Here is a 19,844-nt window from a genome sequence, read left to right as displayed (position 1 = left end):
CATGAGAGAACTTTACAGATAGGAGATACATATTTTAAGTTCTGAATGTGTATAAAAACATCAAAATATTGGTGGCTCAAGATACCCCACAATATGTGGCCCACGATTCCCCACAAGCTATTATTTGCAAAATGGTTGCGTTTGTGTGACTTATTTATGTTTCATCAAAAAATCCTTTTCCACGTGAAAGAACATGACAAAACTAAGCTCATAAGCGTATGAGCATATTTTTGTTATGTAGTTTAGGTCTCCCACGGATGCAATTTGCAGGTGCTTATTTAGTTGTGTAAGTACATTTTTATTGGCTAGTTAAATAAAAGAAGCATATGATGCGTACATAAGTCAACAACATAAAGAAAAACAAGATTACACAAAGCGGCGACATTGGCAGTTGGAGTTAGATTTTTATCTCAACACACAGCTGAGATATCCAGAGTGGCCCACGTTTCCCCATGGCCCACGTAACTCCACTCTCCCATACCGAATTTCTGAAGATGGCTTAAATTTAGTAGGTCGAAACGTTAAAAACAGCAGTTTTAATTTCGTCGTACATAAATCAACGGAAAATATCAAACAAAGAAAACCAAACAAAAACAGATCAATTAAGAAAAAAAAAACAGAAATAGCAATTTTCAAAAAAAATATTGCGCAGAAAATTTTAACTGTTTTTTTCTTTTCGACTCTAGAGTTTTGATTTAAAGATTTTTATCGGCTTCTCAGTAAATTAGGTAGTGAAAACAATTACAGTTTTCACTTCCGACGTTTTGGTGATTTATTTCACCTTTATCAAGGATTTTATAAGGGTTTTTAATTTGTTTAGTGTGTGGTACAATTGCTGGAGAAAATATGAAATTGGAAATTACTTACAAAAATGGTGTTTTCTTGTCTAATTTGAGTTTTTCAAAATGGTGAAACGGTCATTTTGGGTGAAGAACATCGGCTTTGTGTTGTCGGTAACTACAGACCCCCAAATTGTTTTTTTTTTGTCAATTTTGCCATTTTTGTGTTCTTCCATAGTTTTTAGTTATTTTTTGTCATTTTAAGTCTTTTGTTGTATTTGTTTTTTTTTAAATTTTATATAATTTTCGCCACTTTTGTCAATTTCGAGTACTTCAAATTTTTTTTTAAATTTTTGTTTTTGTAGTTATGCTCTATCAACATTTAAGAACGTAAAAACATATTCATCGTAGGTATTTGTCTAAACCAGGGGTGAGCAACCTTTTGAGCCAACGAGCCAATTTAAATTTTTAATCTTTTCGAAGGGCCGCACCCTAAATAACATTTATCAATGGTAGGCAGAGCTTTACATTATTTTTTATAAAGAGATTAATCACCGTAATTTTATATTTGTTACTTAATTTATCGGCCTTATCGGTGAAAAGTGATGTCCTTTTTAGTAAAAACATCTTAAGACTATGAAATTTTATAGACGGATAGAAAGTTTTAAGAAATGGAAGGTGGTGAAAATAAGCGGGTTGAATTTATTAGAATTATCATCATTATTTTTATAAAAACGACAAATTTCTGACGAAAATAAAACTTAAATAAAAAAATAAAAGAGATTAAGTGTTCAAAATAAAAAAAATCAACACCGTTTTTTTTTAAACAAGGCGAATAATATCAGCCGAAGTTGAATAGGTAAATCTTTATCATTTTGAAATATTGAAAAAAAAAATTAACAGCTTTGAACGTTTTCATGAATATTCGTTCTTATAAACCGAAACATCATTCATATGGTTCGTAAACACAAATCTCTGTGTTCTCAGCGTTCAACGTAGAATCCTTTTAGAAATTTATTGACTTAAAATCTTTTTCTCTGTGCATATTTTCGAGAAGTTTTTTTTTACAATTTCAATTTTGTACTCGCAGACCCGTTTTTTTTTCCTACTAACTGCGAAAAACTGTTTACAATTTGAAAATCCGTACATAATCTATGCATTGAGATTTTGAGCAGAGGTTTTCAAAAAAACTTGATTAATCATATATTCACAGGTTTTTAGGCGATGCATGCCTGTGACCATCTGTTGCCTACCGGATTTTCGTTTGGTTTCAAAAACCACTTTCATAGTTTTTGAATTTCAAAGTGGAAGTGAAATAAGGAAAAAATGTAATCTGAAAAAAAAACTTCATTATGTTTAACCAATATTTGCTAGAATGCAAGAAAAAAGTTGAAAATTTGAAAAATAGTAGGGCAAATGCAAATGCAAACTAGTAAAGAAATCATTTGCTCAACTTGCTGAAGTTTAATTATTTTTTGTTTAGTATAAACTTTGTATTTGTTTAGTAACTTGTATTCTATGTTAATTCACAACTTATCACGGAAAAAAATTGCGAAGTAAATTAAACTTGAGAAAGACTTCGCAATGAGCTGATGAGCTCATTTGTACTCATTTATATTGATAGATTATTTACAATAATGGTTTTGTACTAGATAGAAAATAACTGAACAAATTGTTTTAATTTGTTTTTGTTCAATATTTTAACAGGCACTTCAAATTGAAATGTACTGGTTATTTTGAAAATGGTTGTGACTGTGTTACCGTCGCAGTTAATTTGTTTATTTTGTCGCTTTATTAATGATTTAAGTTAGCATTTTTCAAGGATTTTAGAGCACATATTTCAAGTTTATTAAAACTGACAATTAGCAACCGTTTTTATTTGTTAAAACTTTAGCCATACCATTCTTTGGCTCGCGTATGACATTTTTTAAGCCTTCATTAACGAACCTTACAACCTATCTTTTGGTCTAAAAAATAATATATTTGACGAGATTGTTTTTCGGGTTTTGAATGCAAAAAAAATTGTCCTCTAGACTCCTTGGAAATAACTAGCTTTAATCATTTATAAAGCGACAAAATAAACAACTTAACGTTGTAAACTCCATGTTTTCATAACGGTAAAATCTGCTTGCAACCGAAAAAAGAACCGAAATCATCCGAACTAGAAAGATACAGGTGTTCGAAAACAGCTATTTTTTCTTAGCTTTTCCAATCTAACTCGTTTCAGTCTTAAAACTTGCCTAAGACGTAATGAAAATTACAAAAAAAAAATTTAGAACGGAAATCTCCTTCAGGTGACGCCATAATAAGTTAAGAAAGTCTGACATCATCAACTCCGCGACATCAATTGATGCCTTTTGACTTCCAAAACCATAATGAATTAGGTTTGGCTTCTGTTCTGTAGAAAACATGGATCTTAAAAAATAAAAATGTGCGAGAAGTATGCCTTTTTTACCATCTTAAAGCCATATTTTTTTCGTTGAAAAATTCACAAAAATTCAGTTTCACGTTGCAGCAATTTTGAATCGAGGAAAAAATTATCATTGGAGAAAATTTTTCAACAATTTTTTTTAAATTGCATAGCCGAAAGCGCTGGAAAACTAGATTTTGACTACTTTTTGGCTTGTAATTTTTACACATTTCAACAAATTTTTCGCAAGTTTTGAAACGTATATTGCTATAGTTGAATATATTTTTTGTTCAAATTGTTTTAATATTAACTGAGTTATTTCAACTGTAACAAAAATTCAACTCGTTGCATATTTGCCGATTTGTTGTTGTTTTTTTCCAAACCCCTCCTTAAAACGGTGTTTATATTTCGTCTCTTCTACTAAACCAAGTTTTTTTTTCTCGAAAATCAACCCTGAATGGTTGTAACTTTTAGACCAAACTGTCAATAATTTTTCATGAAGCATAAAAAATAATGACTATTAAAAAAAATGGTGCAAGTCCAGTTTTATCATGTTTTTAAACTTCTTTAAGCTGTAGCTTTTGACAACTGCTTATCAAACAGCTGCCATTTATGTGGATTGTTAGATTTATGTGGTTTAAAGCATAGTGAATAAAAAGTAAGTTAAAACAATGATTGGCATGGTTTTCTGCCGATTGAAGTGAATTCCGTCAAAAGGCGGGTTTTGGCTTTAGCAAATTGATTAAATATAATTCTTTCATATCATCGTACAACGTCTTATTACGTCCATGAACATTTAACAGCAAGTTTTAAACCCAGGTTATGTTGGGATGTCCAAAATAAGTCCCTGCGGAATTAAGTAGGACCTTTTTTCGACATGGGTCAAATTGCTATCAAAACCAGTTTTTTTGGTTCTTCGAGCTTGAAAACTAGTTTTCATGTGTTTTTTTTCATAGCTGTAGTTGTTAAATTCTTCACAGCTATGCAGGGAATCCCTTGAAAGTTGACTCCAATAATGGCACGTCCTCCTGAAATGGCCTTGATTCTGTCCAACTTTGAAAAATCCAAACTTTATTTTTAAATTTCTCTCCCTTATCAGCTTATTTGAATGAAATGTTGGATATGATAAGAATAATCAGTAGTAGTTTTAAATGTATTTGTTCAAAATTCTCATGATTAACATGATTAATGAGATAAATATCGGAAAAAGCAGCAAGGTAGTCCAAAATATGTACCCGGTCCAAAATAAGTCCGTTACCCTAGTTCTAACAACACAAAGCCGATCTTCACCGAAAATGACAGTTTCACCATTTTGGAAAACTCAAATCAGACAAAAACACACCGTTTTTGCAAGTAATTTAAACTTTTATATTTTCTCCAACAATTGTACCACACACTAAACAAATTGAAAACCCTTATAGAATCCTTGATAAAAGTGAAATAAATCACCGAAACGTCGGAAGTAAAGACTATAATTGTTTTCACTGTTTAATAGACTGAGAAGCCGTTAAAAATCCAACAAAAATCAAGAAAATCCTAGCGATAAGCAATCACAAACACTCATATATTTTTACTTCAAGCACGTCTTTCTAGAAAATACTCAATAACATGATGGTAAAAGATATGGAAAACGAAGTAAGTAAAATGGGAATCTCGATTGTGAAGGGTCACAATTCACTCAACTCAAAAGGCAGTGCGCGTAAGTCGGGTGCAATTAGAGCAGATGTTATTATTTTAATTCAATTCCGTCGATCAACGGCTAAGTGCAATCCCAGTAGGGAATTCACCCATCCATCGTTTCAATCCAACGAGAGAGCGTTGCTATTACAACTATTTCAATGGATAGAGTACCTCGGTACTTATTCCTAGGAAAACTGCAAGTGACTGTAAGTGAGTAGCATATGCCAGTCGATGAAGCTACGAGTGGTTTGTTCTATCAACAGCAAAACAAGCCATCAACGTCGTCGCCAATACCCTATTGAGGATGATTTGTTAGGGTGGTTCGAAATGTTATATTCTAAAAGCTTGAGTCTGTCAAAAAGTGACCCAAACTTTGAATAGCTTTATAATAGTCTACGAATTTTCAATAAAAACATTTGTCAAATACTCTTATAGGTAGCACTAAAACTTGAACTATCCTAAGGGTCATTTCGATAGAATGTTGTCGCTGATGTTTTTTTTCGTTGCGGGGGTGGGTAGTTAATTTTGCTGCGTTCACGCTTCGTTGCATCGTTGGCGACACACTGGAGCTACTATGGACTAACTATGGACTATGGAGATGATGTTGTTCGTGCGTCGTCAACTATGTTGTGGGCTGCCGGCGGGTTCGGAAACATTTTTTTTTGTGATGCTGATGAGATGTCAGATGATGATACGCCTCAGTCCAAAACCCATATGAGTCGGTACTGTACTATAAATGTGTACAAAATACATTACAGCCGGAGATGCGGATCAAGCAGCTGACTCTGGCACCGATCCCCGGTCATAAATGGAAAGATATTTAATTACTGGTGTTTTATTGAGGTTTTAAGGTTGCAGATGTAAATTATTAGCAGCAAGAGAAAAAAAATGAACCGGGAAAAGCTGAATGGAAGCATTTAGCGGTGTTGATGATCGGCTTTGCCACCGCGTCGCTTTTCAAAAAAGGGATTCCGATGAAAGATAGAAAATTATCGGAAAAATTTGCAGTTCGGATGTTAAACTACACATTAATCAATTATCAGGTAATTTTCGAAGTCTCGGAGCTATGTGCTTAAACGTAGTTTGCAGCTAACGGAATTTTACTTTTGACCAGAATTTGAAAACTGGGTTTGTTAAAAGGACTGTATTGAACTTTTTTTTTTCATTGAACGTCTTCTAACGATTGACGAATTTCAATAGTGTGGCACAAGTTAATTGAATTTTTGTGTTGATATTCTTCGAAAAAAAAGTATGGAGAAGCTAAAATTATTATACAACAGTACATGAAAACATCTGCAAAATATCTAAAAACCAAAGATCAATGGCCATCTCCAAAAATATTCAAAATTTATTTCTATACTGAGAAAGTTCATTTAAAGTCAAACATTGCACCATGGGAAAAAATGTACAATTCAAATTCAATATCTTCCCTCCTACATGAGCTAAATCTATCAAATATATTTTTTTTTGCGAAAATTTCCGGAAAATCGATTGACCATAGCTTAAGAGGACGCACGAGCTTACGAACGGAGATATAGTGCCGGAAAATGAAGTTATGCATGTCTTTACCCTCGATTCCCCAACATTTTTCAATTATTTCAGAAAAACGCATGTTCGGACTTGATAATTTTGAACCAAATGAGACTTACAGTGGTGTTCGAAATAATAGCAGCGGCTCGGAAATTGTTTAAAAAATTTAGGCATTTTTCTGTATTGTCACTTTTATTTCAATTCTCTCTTGGATTAGTAAGCATATTAGTGGTACGTAAGAAATACAAAATATTTAGGATCTGAATATCAATTGCAGGCTGAGAATAATAAAAAAATGATTTTTGCCCTGTTCGAAATAATAGCAGCAAGAAATTAAATATTTTTTTAAAACAAATTATGAATTCATACCAAGTCTTTCTCTATGTGAAAGTCATTTGTGACATCAATACTTCGTAGTGTACCCGTTATTTCTGATCACTGCAGCGCAACGGCGTGACATAGAGTCCACAAGCTTTTGGCACCGTATGACAGGTATTTCTGACCATGCACGGCGAACTACAACCCATTGTTGCTCTGCATTTGTCGGCTTTGCCTCGAAAACTGCCTTTTTGATGTCTCCCCACAAATTTTCGATAGGATTGAGGTCCGGCGATTGAGCCGGTCAATCCATCACACATCAACGTTATTGTCCCGGAACCACGCTTTTGCTCGTCTGCTGGTATGTTTCGGGTCATTGTCCTGTTGGAAGATCCATTTCAAGGGCATTTCCTCTTCTGCGTATGGTAGCATGATATTCTGCAGAATTTCCACGTAACCAACTGCGTCCATGATACCTTCTATACGATGGATGGGCCCAACACCGTGGTACGAAAAACATCCCCACACCATGATTTTGGCACCACCATGTTTAACTGTTTTCACGGTGTACTGGGGTTGGAATTCTGCACCTGGAGGACGTCTGACGAACATTCGCCTACCGCTGGAACCAAACAGCTCTACTTTGCTTTCATCAGTCCACAAAATGTTACGCCATTTTTGGATGGGCCAATTGACGTGAGAGTTGGCGAAGTTCAAGCGGTTATGAATATGTCGTGAAGTTAGTAGGGGCACTTTCCTCGGGCTTCTAGCTTGCAATTCAGCTTCAATCAGACGTTTTCTTACTGTTGAGATACTGATGGGAAGATCCAACTCTTGTTTCAGTGCTCTTGATGAGATGTGTGGTTGCATTTTCACCAACCGAATCATCTTCCGGTCAGTTCGTGAAGCTGTTGCTCGCTTTCTGCCACGAGTTTCACCCTTTTCCTTCCAGTGCAATGCGTTGTATACCTTTTTCGCAGAACAGTTAAGCAGTTCCTGAACTTCACGATATGTTTTTCCGCTTGCAATCAGTCGTTTGATGTGATTTCGTTCTTCGAACGTACAATGCTTCGAGCGACCCATTTTGCTGAAATATTACAGATTTTCGGTAATGTCTAATAAACCAAAACGCATCATGGAACCTTTATGTCTCTTACCACAACAAATTCACATAGAAAACTATGGATTTCTTCAAAACTTCAACGATTTAGTGCACTTTGTAACCTGTGCTGCTATTTTTTCGAACAGCCCGAGAACGATATGTTTTCAAAATGGCAACCGAATAAAGTAAACAAGTGCGTAGTGCATCGAAATAGTCGAGCGTTGCACTCACCACTCATCAATACACTAACGTGCGTAACATATGTTAGCAGAGGACAACACTCATACAAGTACGCAGTATAATTTGATTCTCTTCACTTGCGCTGCTATTATTTCGAACACCACTGTATCTTGTGTGATTTTTTTTTCGAGGAATCGAATGAAAGCTTTTTGGGCCTCCGCACGTGCCGGAAATCGAAGTAATGGTCGTGTTACCCCCAATTTTCCAACATTTTTAATATTGTTCAGAAAAAGTGTGTTCGGACTGGAAAGTTCTACACCAAATGAGACCTATCTAGTGTGTTTTTTTTTTTCGGAGGAAACAAATGAAAGAGAAAAAAGGAATTATGGCATTTACACCTCAATTCCCCTTAAGTTTTGCAAATATTGCAGAAAACCATGTTCGGACTTGTTAATATTAAACAAAATGAAACTTATGTTATGTAAGGAATCGAATGAAGGCTACTTCAACCACCATAAGCTTTGGCAAATGGAGCTATGGCGGTTTTTACCCTCAATTCCTCTACATTTTTAAATTAATTCAGAAAAAAAACATGTTCGGACTGGAATTAATTCTGAAAAAGCTTGTTCGGATTTAAAATTTTGAACCAAATGAGACCTATCTTGTGCGACTATTTCCGAGAAATCGCATTGAAAAATATAGGAAAATCGAGGTAAATTCAGCCATAACTTCAAATTACGAAACGTGTGGTGGCTCAAACAGTCTTCATCTGATTCATCGAAAAAAAATTACACAAGATTAGTACCGTTTGGTTCAAAATTTTCAAGTTCGATCATGCTTTTCTGAAATATCTAAAAAAATGTAGGGGAGTTGAGGTTGAAACAGCCATGACTCAATTTTTCGATGCGTGTGGTGGTACAAATAGCCTTCAATCGTTTCCTCGAAAAAAAAAAAAAACACACACACACTCATTAGCTCAAAAATCTTCTAGTCCGAACAAGCTTTTCATTTAATATTTAAAAAAATGTTGTGAAATTGGGGGTTAAACGGCCATTTCTCCAGTTTCTGATGCGTGCGGTGGCTCAAACAGCTTTCATTCGATTCTTCGAAAAAAAAAATGTAGGGGAATCGGGGTTAAAAACAACCATAACTCCAATTTTCGAAGCTTACGGGTGGCTCAACAGCCTTCATTCGATTCCTCAAAATAAAAAAACATAAGATTAGTATCACTCAGTTGAAAAAAATAATAGTCCGAACTTACGTTTTTCATAATTAATTGAAAAATATAGACCAATCGAGGGTAAAATCAGCATTAACTCTATTTTCCGAACCTTTTGTGGCTTAAACAGTCTTCATTCGATTTCTCGATAAAAACACACTAGATAAGTCTATTTTGTTCTAAATTTTCTAGTCCAAATCATAGCAAATTTGAGTACACCAATCGATTCAGCTGACATTTTTACACAAATAAGTATTGTTTATATGACTTTTTTTCCAAAGTAGATTACTACAATCGGAATCATACTTTTACACCCCAAAATATAGTGGAAATTGGGCAAAACGAGGCGATCAGAGTCTTTTAATCAAGAAGCGGTATTGACCATTCGATTCCTCGCGCTTTTTTGCTTAAGAAATGATAGTTTTCAAGAATTTAGGCGATCGTCACAGGAATAGGTACCTTTTTTGATAAAAAATCCCCACTTTGCATTGTTTTTCTGGATTGTTTTAAAAATATAGGGGAATTAGGAGTTAAAAAGGCACTATGTCTCCTTTCGTAAGCTCGATTTTCCGGAAATTTTCACTAATGGAAAGTATATTTTCATACATTTTTATTCATGTAGGAAGGAAGATATTGAATTTTTTCGCGGTTTATACACTTTTTCCCCATTGTGCATTGGCTCATGAGTATAAAAATGGCAATTCGAAATCAGGTTAAAAAATCATAAAATTTATGAATACGACATTGGAACTCAAAAATTCGAACCGAAGCTCAGCTTCAATTTCAAATAATTGCCAATCAGCTTAGATCGGCAAATAACTAGCAAATTGGGTTGGATTTTTTTTAAAGGGGGAAGGTTTGGCAAAGCTTTTTCATCTAGAAGGGTAAATGTACCCAATCTTGGCCCCTAAAGCAATGTCTTAGTAAGCCATGGTTGACTGGGTTTCGCAAGATTGCAGCCTTCCTTTAACGTACACCTTTGGCATTCCTTCGACAAATATGATTGCTTACTAGCCTAACGTGCAATAAATATATGTCTTTGCTTTAAAACTGTGGATTATTTGAGTTAAAATCGTTAAAACTATTGATTGAAATGCTCCCAATTGTTACTCCCGTTCCAAATTGTGACCGTTTCAGAGTTAAGCACTAAATTTGGCAGTCGTAAAAAAAACGTGCTCAACCAATACAACAACGGGGCATTTGAATCCATTGATAATTAAGGCGGGAAGCTTCGAATAATTTTTTTTCACGTTTACAGTGGTTTGGCCACCCGGTAGCATATCAAAATTGATACACAAATCCATCTCAACGAGATATTATAAACTTATTCAAATATAGCTTTGATTTCGAAAAAAAATATTATTGTATCTCTTTTGATTCAATCAGTTGTTTTTTTCTGCCGGGCAAGCAAATGCTTCGAAAACTTTTATTGGAAGTTTTTAGGTCTTATTTTAATACACCAGGCATGGTTCTGTGGTAGCGAGCGCGCCTCTCAACCTGCAGAGGTCAAGGTTGGAATCTACTGGCTGGTACCCAAACTTTTCAAGAATGGTTCAAGTAGGAAACAATACAAGTCAGGAGGTAGTCCAACATTTCATAAAACTGAATGCGACAGACAAACATTGCACACAAGCTTTTATCCAAGATTCATATTTTTGAAGGCACATCTTTCTCTTCATAAAAACTTTCATTAAACCGGAAATTTTTTCGTTAAAGTATTACACAATTGAGCCTTGAGATAAAATACAGCATTAACGTTTTGGAATGATAAAGTAAATAATAATGATCAGTTTGAAAACATGAAGATTTGGTTAAGATTGTTCTAGAAAATCATAAGGTTGGAACTTCAAGCCTGAAACTCGGCCACTGCGGTTAAAGTTTCGCTCGACAGTTAAAAATAAATAAAACCTTCTGCTGCACAGCAGCAGTAATACGAGTAAGGACCAAAATCGAGATGAGGGCCCCTCTAGGAAGTGGGTTTCAGTGCGCGCTGCTGCTGTCTGAAGGCTATTTCGGCTGGTGGGTGGGTGGCAGGTTGGGGCTGTCACTCGGAACCATCATCGGGGATGTTCTTCCCTAAATTAGGCAAAAATATTCACTAATATAGCCGGGTGCGCCGCCGCCATCACTCGAGAGACAGAGAGTGTATCCCGCTAATTTGACAAGTTTTGTCAATCTCCTGGGAATGTACAAAGCCCCGGCCCCGACACAGGATATCCTGCTCATGCAGTGTCGTTCTTAAGCAGCAGCATAGGAGACAACTTGCCCAAGCAAGGAAACATGGAAAAAATCAATTTTTTCACTACACTCTTCCGCACTCTCCCTCACCATTGCTTTTTCAAAAAGGAAAAACCTCAAGTTGGTCAACACACAATTTTTCCATCGAACACGAAGCGTACACGCAATATGGCACTGTTTGGCATTGCGCGTAATCAATAACGCTTCACGACTTGAACTGGAGCCATTATTTGTCCCCCTTGGTCCTGGGACTGTCCACCTTCATACGTGAATAATTGTCAAAATCGATGACTCATGGTTAAATGCTAAACTGTGCCTCCCACCCACTTCAAAGAAGGAAAACTCCTGGCTTCGTTCACTGGGTGGATCTTCAAGGATTTTCCTTGCGTTCGATATATTGGAAACACAATTTTCCGCACCTATGGCGATGGAAATTTTTTGCTCCAAACACTCGATACAAATGGAACACTTTTATGGATAGGAAAAAACCAACTTTTCACAGCACTAACCGAAACCGTATTGATTGATTGGGGGCCCTTCTAATTAACGCAGTAACTTGGACACTACACACCGGAGAGACACTACAAGGTACTCTTCTCACCGCTAATAATGTCTACTAAGCTTAGAGGGGCTTTACTACTCGCTAGGCTAAGTAGAAATCCACGCGATCCGCCCGTGAAGTTTCAAGGATGGACATTTCCATCAATAACAAGGTTCGTTGCAGTAGTTGGCAGGCAGGCAGTAGTAGGTATAGCTACAAACTCTGGGGGGACAAGAACACGAAAACAGAACGCGACGAGGTTTTTCTGCTGTGTGTCACGACACGAACGAGCACCAACTGTGACTGGACGAAGACTAGCAAAGCTGGGGTTCAAACCCTCCCCAAGTATCGAGAAACACGAAAGAAAAAAAGTCCCCATACATCACAACATCAACCCCCGTGATAGTCGGGCGCTAGTCGTTTTACCCTCTTAGTGTATTAGTGAACAGAGATTTTGGTTGGTAGCACGTGTTTACACGGACCACCTCGCAGAGCTGCCAACTGTGCCGAGTAAAAGAAAAACAACGCCGGTTCGTTCCAACGACGATGTTGTTGTTTTGGGTTGATGGAAGGCCCATACATAAGTAAGTCGGTATAGGTGTGGGTCTCGCTCTTCTTTTTGACGGACCAGACCGGGTCGGTTGTCGTGGGTCGTGATTCAAAACAAAAACATAACAGCAAGCAGCAGATAGAAAAATGGGTTCGTTCGAACTACGTATTGTCTGGGTGAGATTGCAGTTGTGTGATAGATGGGGCGCTCTTGCTATGTTCACTAACTTGTGTTGGTAGGAATTTTCTGTTGTGGTTTTCAACGGTTGCCGGGTTGCACCTTTGGTGGTTACTGTTCTTACCGAGTGGCAAGTTTGGTGAAGATACGAATGAGATTTTTTTCTTATAGGCCTTGAAACGACTTTAAATTTTTATCTAACGTTTCGGGTTACTTTTTTTAAATCATCGTCAGAGGTCTAAAAATAGTGTTTATATTAAATTTTTTACCTTGATATTAAATTACTTTTTTTAGGCACAATTTTCCCGTAAATTTGGATAACGTTTCGCTACTAAGCCTACCCTCGTTCTGGTAGAAAATCGTACATGGTGCACTTTGCTCCTAATCGAAATGTTTACTTTTTGTATAACCAGAACAGAAAATAAACTGCAGAGGATTAAACCACATCTTAAAAAATTGTAAGATCTATCAAAATGATACGTTCAAATTTGGTGAAAATCTTGGTGAATTAATCAGTCATGATTTTGAGTGTATAAATAACCTTGTGAACAGAGCTTTTTATAAAAAAAAAACTAAAAATCTACATAAATATTAGCTTATTAATGAGTGTAAAAGCTAAACCCTCAATGAAACAAGCATATTACAAAGCCCTGTAGGCTGCCAAAAGATTAAAGAAGGTTAAATGGGATAACAAGATTCAATTAGCATCATACTTTGGAATTATCGGGTGAGATCAATCCTTTTTTTGCTCTTTTGATGATTTCAACATAACATATTTAACATTATGACTTTATAACAAAACCTATACAATCATATGTAGCGTTTGGCAGGGAACTCCAAGCTTCATCCCTCCTCTGCCCTAGCATAATTTGCCTTTCTCATCACATGGTTGGCCTAACCGTAATAGTATCTTCAAAGCATATTCATGTACCATACGTTGAAAAGAAAAATACGAAGTTTGAACAAAACCCCTCCCGAAGTCCGAGATGTTTCATTTCTCCCGAAACCCGGTATGAAATTTTTGAAGCCTAATAACTTCTATACCTTAACTCTTATCGAAATACAGCCTTGGGATAAAATATTTTTCATAATTTGGGCTTTAAGAAAAATTGTGTTCAAAAGAAATCGACTGAAGATTACTCAAGTTTTCATGAAAAACTGATTTTTCATGTCTCTCTCGAACAAAATATTTCAAAATCCCACAAACTTCAGTCTCGGGGAGTAACCCCTTCCCGTGGTTTGATCTGGCCCAATTTTTACATGAGATCTTGTACCAGGCTTAGGATTAATTTGAGCCTGCAGGGCACAACTTTTTTAAAATTTGGGTCATTTGAGGCATCCTAGTTACAGGTTCTCGAAAAATCGTCCTTTATAACAGGAGAACGTCAGCTGCCAACTGTTTTCTGTCTCGCTTTTTTTCTTCTCTTTTTCATTTTGTATCGCGTTGAACAGAAATCGAAGCAGTTTATGTTAAGACATTTGAATAAAAGGGGAATGAATCCTGGCTGCTGAAGGTACAATCTATTCAGAAGGATCCCTCGGCGCAGGAAGGGTAGCATAGTTTTAAATAAATACAAACCGTCAATTAAAATTCTTTTAGAAAGTACAGATTTTTTGTTATTTTTGAAAACTGGGAGTTTATTTTATAAACTCCCAGTTTTCATTTACATTTCGAAAAAAGCAGTCTCGAGTCAACAAGAAAGTTTCGAAACTTCCTGCATTCCACAAAAGGCATCTTTTTCGAACATACAAGTGAGATTTACAGTTGTTTTCCTGAGAAAATTTCCTGTCCTGAGATTGTACTGTAATTTTCAGCTGTTGAAAATACAGGACAAAATAGGCTCGACCACAGGAGAAAAGATTATATGGGCAGGATGCATAAAAGTTTTGCCATGTTAGAGTAAGAAAAAAAGAGGAAGAAGAGTGTAAAAGTTGAAGGTTTGTAAGATAACTCCATGTATTGAAAGTCACTTCCCATTTGTGTCTCCCATAAAAAATCAAAAGAATATGAAGAAATACAGGGTGACAATAAAATTCCCGTTCTGTTTGAAAGTGCTTCAAAACCGCACTGCTTACTAATTCATCAATCGAACCACCTGAAAAACTTGTTACATTCTATAGAACCTTGGCAACAATATCAACAAAAAAATCACGATTGGCTCGAACTTGCCTCCCACCACCTCAAAACATTCCTTCAGTCAGTTGCGAACGCTTTAAGCGATGTTCGCTGGAACTTTTTCCGATAATGTCGTACCAGACCTATGTATGCAGTGCCATTTTTGGGCAATCTTCAGTATCTATCTCATCTGGTCGCTGAGATTTTTTCCTACAAGATTGTCTACACCAGGTGGTTCTTTAGATATTAGACTGTGAATTTGGCAGGCAAGTTTTTTTGAGTAGAATGCCAAAAAGCCGTAAATGCAGCTTTTTGCAGAGTGTAATTGTCGATTTTTGCGTCTTGCTCGTCTTGCTCCAAGCCTGCAGAAGCTGTGAATATAGGCTTCGTTAGGCACTGCTTTAGTGCGTCTCACGGAGGATACAGTACTGATTGGTTAGAAGTATTGGTCTTGGAGTTACACTTTAAAAAACCTTCCAGGGACACAAGTTCGGTATTTTCCATGAACAAATCTGAAACATTTTTGGGGATTTTTTTTACTGTAGAATACTTTTGCTGGCTCACCTTGGGCAAATGGTGGTAGTGAAGTGGCACAGATGTCAAAATTAAGTGTTGGTGAAGAAAACCCTGTAAAAAGTTTTAGTAGCGAGCATCGTTAAATGTTCCAGTTAATGAAAACGTGTATGAAGATCTAATAGAGGTATTTTGAGTTATTCTTGATACTAGTTGTTCAGATGACTCAATTTGATTTTATATAAGAAAGTTGTGAGAATTTTAAAAAAATAGTAGTAGTAAGGAAATTTATTGTCATTCTGTAATTGAAAAAGTTTTAGGGTATTTGTTACAGCCTCAATCATAAATGTACTAAATGTAAATTCTTGAACATTCATTCAAAAATGCAAAAATGACAAAACTATTTTTTAAATTTACATTATTTTTTCAAATTTTTAAGTTTTAAAAAACTTTTTACTCGTAACAGGATTTTCTGATTCAGGTTTGAACCTTCCCTCTTTTTTAATCCCACGAATGTAAGCACACACTTAAGTAAATAATTTACCGATTCTGTTAAAAACGAGGGATTTGTTTTTTCAATTTTCAACAAGACCTTTTTGTTATGTGATCTTTTTATTCCTAGCGAATACTACCTGTCAGATAGCATCTGTTAAGCATAAGGAATGATCGGTTACATTTTTTGGTTCTAGCACAAAAACGATAACAAATCACGTGGGCAATTTGGAGTTCTTTGCACTTAGTCACACAAGGTATTTAAAATGCGTTAAAATAAAATTGGATGTTTTTAATATCCAATAGTTATTCACAAATATTTTATTAATAGCCTGTGCACAGTGGTCTGGAAATGAAATTCAACGGAATACAATTATTAGCATCTTCTTCTAAAGTTTTATGCATTAGATGTTCAAGACAAACTTATACAAAAGCGGTCAATTTTGATCAAATAACAAAGTTCATAAAGTTTCAGAGATACGAGAATTCTTTTCTAACTGGGATAAGATTGAGGCCTAGGTTGTTTTTCAACATTGTAGAACATAATAATTTATGAAAATTTTTCGAAGGCGTCAAATACCTATCTCTTGAAAATCAGTTTTTTTGTGATATCTTTTCAGTGTGATATTTTATTAACATATTTATCCAGCAAGCTTGCGGTTTTAACAGTGTTTCATAGACGAAACTTGTATATTCAGTAGCCGAGTAGCATAAAGTTACCGAAAGTTCGTAAAATTGAGGCTGAAATAGCATTTAGGCATTTTCACAAAATAACTCTAAGAGTTTTCTCTGTTGAACTAAAAAATGTATTTTGTTTATTTAACAACTCTGTAGATTAGTTTGAAAATTTATAAACTACCAGAGCGAAGTTTTGATGAAAAACTGTTTTTTTAACGATACTTTTCTTAATTTACACTGCGACTCAAAAGATGAATGTTGCTTAGCTAGCTTAGCTTGTTCGACTACTCATATCCACCTTAAATCATTAAGCTCGAAATGCTTTAATTAGTCTTCAAAAATACCACCTTTTTCTAATGGTTTTCATAAAAATATAATACAATTGTCGATTTATCATATATAATACTTAAAAAAAAATCTCAAGAAAACAATATTTTTGTGCCGATGTTAAAAAAAAATTTAAAAAGAAATTGTATACTTAAGGACCGAAACTTAATGTGCATCTCATCAAAGATAAGATTCTGTAATATCGTTAATTTTTCTAACGCTTCTGTGGTTTCTGATCAAGGTTCACTTCTATATATTCTTTTATCCTACGAATACTCAGCTAAACCTTAGAAAGAGATTTATAGGTAAAACTAACTGACGCGGTGGTCTTAAAAATAATTGATTTTTTTTAAATTATTTAAATTTTTTTGCAGGCAACCGCTTTAAAGTGAGATATGCAACTGGAATTTCAATTTTCATTTTAAAGATGATTAAATCTTACTTGTTGAAACTCTTTAAATTTGTTATCCAAGTTTTGAAAGTTTTATTGTTTTTATATTGTGTAGATCAAAAAGCTTGAACATCAAACCAAATGAGTTGTTATATGAGCTGAATAAAATAATAAATTTGTGAGAATTAGATTTGTTTTTGCAACAAACATTCAATTCAAAACCTGTCATGTTCTTTTTTGACAATGACTTAAATTTGAACGCTCGAACTTACTCAAGAATATGAATTTTGAAGAACATGAATTATCCCCCTTTTTGCGCTTGTAGTTTCTTTAGAGGAATGTTCATTCACCAATTCTTCCTAATTACCTATTCGGTCTATGAGCCATATTTAGTTTGAGTATTCGAATCTTCCAAACTAATTTGATTTATCACAATTGTCGAACAATTAAGTGTCATGTCTATTTGACCCATTTTTATTTGAGCGTTGTATGTGCAAACCCTATCTTGAATTAAAAGAAATTATTATGTCAATTTAAACAGAAAGGAATTTGTTGCTGGCCAGCTCAATGTCCCGGCAGCTGATTAGGAAGAAAATATGGCTCTATAAGAAAGGCAACCAGAATCGTAATACGAAAACAAACTTGGTGACTCACCTTCATGAAATATAAATAAGCGAACAAAGTATTTGAAATTAATTCCCATACTTAAATTTAAATTTATTCGAACGAACGAACGCTTTAAGAAAACTATGTGAACACAAAAAATAGCTCAAATTCCTGGCATAAAAATTGATAAAATAATAACGTATTTAAAACCATTTACGGTTATTATCCTTTCAATGCATCCCTTTTAAGTTACCCACTCTTCGTTAGTTTCGAATGGATTTAAGCAGACTTTTAAAATACTTAGCTCTTAAGTTTTCGTAAATCTATGGACTCCATTCGTCAATCAACCTCCATGTCAGAGCTTCCACCGGACGGAAGTTAGGTTTCCATTTGGTTTTTTTTCGTAGATTTCCTTTAATCAGGATCGTTGTCAGATTGGTCAGAACTAACCGTTGATAGCCTGTTAAAGATGTGCACAAAACTTTCCACTTAACTATCAGTTCTTTCTTAATTTGTCTTAAATTGTTGGCAGGAGGAAAAGTTTTAGCTCTACTGCGACTCAAAAGATGAATGTTTTAGAAACTCGACGCTCAATACAAAGTTTCGTTAAATTGTATTTAGAACAAGTTTGTCCAAGACCGCAAAGCGATTGGACCTTAGAAGTTAGCATTTTTATCTTACCTTTAGGGAAATTGATAGAAAGAAAATCATTACAGCTCGTTTTACTGTAAAATTTTTTCGAAGACAACTAGAAGATAAAACTCAAAACAAAAAATATATAAGCAACGATCACGTTTTTCACATCTTTGACCATTGTGCACTGGGTAAGATTGACGCTGTTTTCCGAATTCAAACTCCTGTTTGAAACTCAGTTAGTTTTGCTAAATTTACAAAATAAAATCTGTTAAGTTTCCTTTTTTGAAAATATCGTTTGGCTATGATAGTCTCATTTTTTCGACATTTTTCAAAATAGTTTTCTTAAATAATTTACAATAGTTTTATCGAATCATCTTCAAAGGATGTCTATGGACTCATTTGTTATCGATAGGTCTATGTTTAATGTTTAATGCCTTATTTAATGTTACTAAGGCTATGATCATTTAGTATCCGGGCACTTTGTTTCTGTGATATCTACGTTAATAGAGCTCGGATATGCAAAACTTTAGTAGCGTTGTATTGGTTATAAAAAGGAATATCTTGCCTATTTTTGATAGATTTTTAAGTTAACGTGTGTTTGAGATATTTACGATGCAAAAAGACATGGTAAAAATAATTTTGCACAAATTTGCTCCTTTTACGCATTTTGCGCCTCGAAAATTCTTCATTGTTGACTTGGAAGCTTATTAACTGTTGATTTTTTCTGATTTTTTTTCGAACCAAATGGTTAAGAAGTATAAGGAGCCACTCTAGGATGCCAACGAAGTTAAAAACAAGCATCTTAGTGGAACCCTTGATCTTAAATATGGTAAAAAGTCTATGGTTATTGAGGATAACTGAATGGAGACTCCTTAAATAATGCAAAAAATCCATTTCAGGTAGCCAAAATATGTTGCCTGACTAGTAGACACCAAGTAAATAACTAATAATGATCAGTTCCAAAGATTGCAATCTGTGCAATCGGTTTTCAGGGAATGTGACAGATGTGTCCTGATGGACGAAGAAATTTATGTTAAAACCGGATTTAAGAGATCAAATTTCTCGAGATGCCTACTCATGAAAAGGTTCAAACCAGATTCCAATTGCTTTTTCCAAGTGAGTTTGTATAAAATATCATGATTTTGCAATGTTTTTACTTCTGTGGTAAAAATAACAGATCAATACATGACTGACACAAGTGTGCAAAGATAAAAAAGAGATTTTATGAAAAAGTAAGAATATTTCTTGAAATCATTGATAAATAATTTTTTTTATATTTTTATATTGAATGTCATATTAACACCTTCATTTTCTCCATAGAAAGTTTTTCGGTCAAATGAATAGTTTTTAAAATACAAGCG

General features: G+C 34.9%; 1 protein-coding gene across 5 annotated transcripts in view; it reads right to left on the bottom strand.

Annotated features, from left to right (window-relative positions):
- The window catches only part of LOC129751783 (phospholipid-transporting ATPase ID-like), a 143,043-nt gene that overhangs the window by 52,047 nt on the left and 71,152 nt on the right, over nt 1-19,844 (bottom strand). For 3 of the 5 annotated variants that reach the window (XM_055747490.1, XM_055747494.1, XM_055747493.1), the window contains exon 1: nt 11,966-12,299. The exons of 1 other annotated variant lie outside the window; for it this stretch is intronic. The gene's annotated coding sequence lies outside the window, so the exon portion shown is untranslated. Of the gene's footprint in view, nt 1-11,965; nt 12,300-19,844 lie in introns of those variants that run through there. One more of the 5 variants, XM_055747492.1, reaches the window with a different exon arrangement.

Source organism: Uranotaenia lowii, chromosome 3, assembly GCF_029784155.1.
Source record: "Uranotaenia lowii strain MFRU-FL chromosome 3, ASM2978415v1, whole genome shotgun sequence".
Lineage (NCBI taxonomy): Eukaryota > Metazoa > Arthropoda > Insecta > Diptera > Culicidae > Uranotaenia > Uranotaenia lowii.
Note: the sequence above shows the minus strand (reverse complement) of the source record. Positions and strands in the feature narration are given on the sequence as shown.